At 35.1% G+C, this 2,979-nt stretch overlaps 1 long non-coding RNA gene across 1 annotated transcript; it reads left to right on the top strand.

Moving 5' to 3' along the window:
* LOC140037052 (uncharacterized) lies at positions 1 to 2,323 on the top strand. The gene is made up of 2 exons (XR_011840944.1): positions 1 to 391; positions 1,995 to 2,323. It is a non-coding gene; the product is annotated as an uncharacterized lncRNA (long non-coding RNA).
* Positions 2,324 to 2,979: the final 656 nt, after the last annotated feature.

The following is a 2,979-nucleotide window of genomic DNA, read 5'->3' as shown; positions in this document are numbered from 1 at the left end:
TACTACCGCCCATCACTGTCACCCACCTCTCCTTCCTACTTCATCACCACCATTGCCCTTCCTCTTCTCTCTTCCTCCCTTTCCTTTCTCCTTCCTCCTTCGTCCTCCTCCCTCTTCCGCTTCCTTCCCTCCCCTCCCCCGCTTCCTTCTTTCCCATTCTCTTCCCTCCTTTTCCTTGTCTCCTGCAACCCACCTCCTTTCCCTTCATTTTTCTTGCTGTGATCGGTGCAACCAAATTTGTGGTTGCGGGAGAAGGGGAAGAGAGGAGGAATGAGAGGATGGGAGAAGCGGAAAAAAAGAGGGGAGGAGAAAGGAGGGGAAGGAAGGGAGAGGTAAGAGAGGGGAAGAGGGAAGGGAAAGGCGTGAAGGAGGGAGAAGTGGCTTGTGAAAGGTAACTTTATCTTTGAAATTTTTTCAATTAATCATTGGTTATGGGCTTTACATAGCTTTTTTTCATTGGACATATTGCAATGGTTTGTTCAGTTTTCATGTCTATTTTTTCTTATGATGAATGCTAATTGACTATCATCCTCTGTTATCTCTGTGTTTAAGAATGGAGATGGTAGTCTTGGAAGAAGGTGTATGTTTGTAGTGTTTTTTAGGTTTTTATTTCAATAATAGTGAGCAGGTACCACTTATGAATGTGATAGCCCGTTTCCCTACTTTTTTTCCTGTTGCAATGCGCTACACATCAATGATATCTGCTCTTTTTTTTGGGTTACAGAGGAGGGATTTAAGGCCCCTTGAGCAGGAATTAATGATATCTGCTCTTACATTAGTAGCTCTTTAAGTTCTAGTGGAGGCGCTTGCTTCCAAATGGGTTTTGACTGAGCTGTAGTTGAATATGAAATCATGTGAAGTCTGTATAGAAGAAATTTTAAAAGCTTAATAGCCAAATACATCAAAAGTTAATTTATTTCAAAAAGATTGTAGTGTTTTCTGTGTCTAATGATATATTGTGGCATTAATTTAAATATTAATCACTTCCCTGGTTGATTTATCATCTCATGTAAAATGTCGAGACGTTTGCTTCATGGTCTTTATTTCTATAAGCATGAGCTATTGTTGATTGGGATTCTTGATGTCAATTAGTAATTATATATCCTGAATAATTACTAACTATCCAGTTATTAGTTTGGTACAATAAACTGAGATACTTTGTACGGTGGCAATGTTTATTGATTTAAGTGCTGGTTAATTGTTCCTGAAATGGTTGCTTGTCTTCAATTTTTGCACGCTTTATGTTAAGAGCATGCATCAGTTATTCACAAATATTCGGAATACCCTGAACACCCATCTGCTTATGCACTATAAGCTAGTATACTGGTTTTCTACTAAGTTAGAGAAGCTGAGTGGGCGAATTTTTGGACTGAAGAGCAAAGGAAGATTATTTCCTTTTTCTTTTTGTATTCTGCTCAGCAGACTTGTGTCATTTTCACTTGTCTTGGACACCTATAAGAATGTACTGCATGCTACCGATATGTAACTTTGCATTGCCTCGTTGTGGCAGCTGGTGTTCCTGTTTTTAGGACTGCCCATGCGCATTTTGTTTTACCCCTAAGAAGTATCACATATAGATACTTTGTTGTGCCAATCAAGTTACTATTCAAGGCTAGCTCACTGCTGGTCAAGCAGGTGATGAACGTCCAATATGATCTATGATGTAGTGTTTTTCGTTTTTTTTTTGTGAGAATCTGATGTAGTGTTTTTCATGACTGTCTAACATTATATGATTGTAAAGTAGATGTTCTAATTTCAATTTTGCATAACTTTTGAATGGTGAAAAATTTGTCAAGTTTATGGCAAGTTTTGTAAAAATTAGTCAAATTAATTTCACTTTTGTGTATAATAGTAGTTAAACTCGAGCAATGAAGTGTATATGTTATAAATGCCAAAGCTTAAACTTAATTTCGATGTTGGTGTATGATAAAATTAGCGACGAGGTATGTTATAAATGACTTTTACAAATAATCCAACGATTGAATTTATTACAGGGTTGTGGTTTTGCCTGAATGTCTCAGCTGGTTGTTGCTCTTGGGGCTTATCGAGGTTTTGGCTAGTATTTCGCGAAAAAGGAAGTATTTGGCTGTATCAATGTTTGCTTTTTTCAGACGCCAAGAGACTACTAATGGCTAGGACTGGTGTTGCTTCCAGAGGCCAAAAGTTTCGATTGCTAACAAACCATTTCAATGTTAAAGTAGCCAGAAATGAGGGCTACTTTTTCCACTACAGTGTATATAACCTCTATCTCTATGATGGTTGTTTAAGCAAGCAATTTAGCACAATAATTCTGTTCTTGAAATGCAAGTGTCGATTTATATTATCATTGTTGCAATATTTTCTATTTATATTGTCATTGTTGGTTGTAATTTTTCCCTGAATGTCTTAGCTGGTTTCGGGGTTTTGGCTGATATTTAGCCCAAAAAGGAAGTAATTTGCATTTTCATTAAAGCTTGAGTAACAATTAGCTAAATGCAAGAAAAAGTAAATTATTAAAGGTACAAATTGGTTTTTTCCTTTAAATTAAATTTTTAGTAAAAATTGGCGAAATGTAAGAAAAAAAGAAATTATTATATATAAAAAAGAAAAAAAGAAAAAATTTATGTAAGCAAATGTTTCATGAAAACAATTCTAATTCCTAATGAATTCTTCTCTCATCCAAACAAAGAATTTGGAATTCCAAATAAATTCCGTATCAATTCTATGCATTTTCCAAACGATAGAATTGCAAGGATTTGGATTTCCAATTCATAGAATTCCAATTCTATAGAATTTCAATTCTAATTCAATTCCAAGTCTGTAGAACCAAACGTAAAATTCTTTGATACGAAATTTATTTGGAACGTAAAATTCTAATTCAATTCCAAGTCTGTAGAACCAAACGTAAAATTCTTTGATACGGAATTTATTTGGAATTGATATGGAATTTATTTGAAATTCCAAATTCTTTGTTTGGATGAGAAAAGAATTCATTAGGAA

Source organism: Coffea arabica, chromosome 2e, assembly GCF_036785885.1.
Source record: "Coffea arabica cultivar ET-39 chromosome 2e, Coffea Arabica ET-39 HiFi, whole genome shotgun sequence".
NCBI classification, from domain to species: Eukaryota; Viridiplantae; Streptophyta; class Magnoliopsida; order Gentianales; family Rubiaceae; genus Coffea; species Coffea arabica.
The sequence above is the reverse complement of the archived record's forward strand: the minus strand, read 5'-3'. Positions and strand labels throughout refer to the sequence as shown.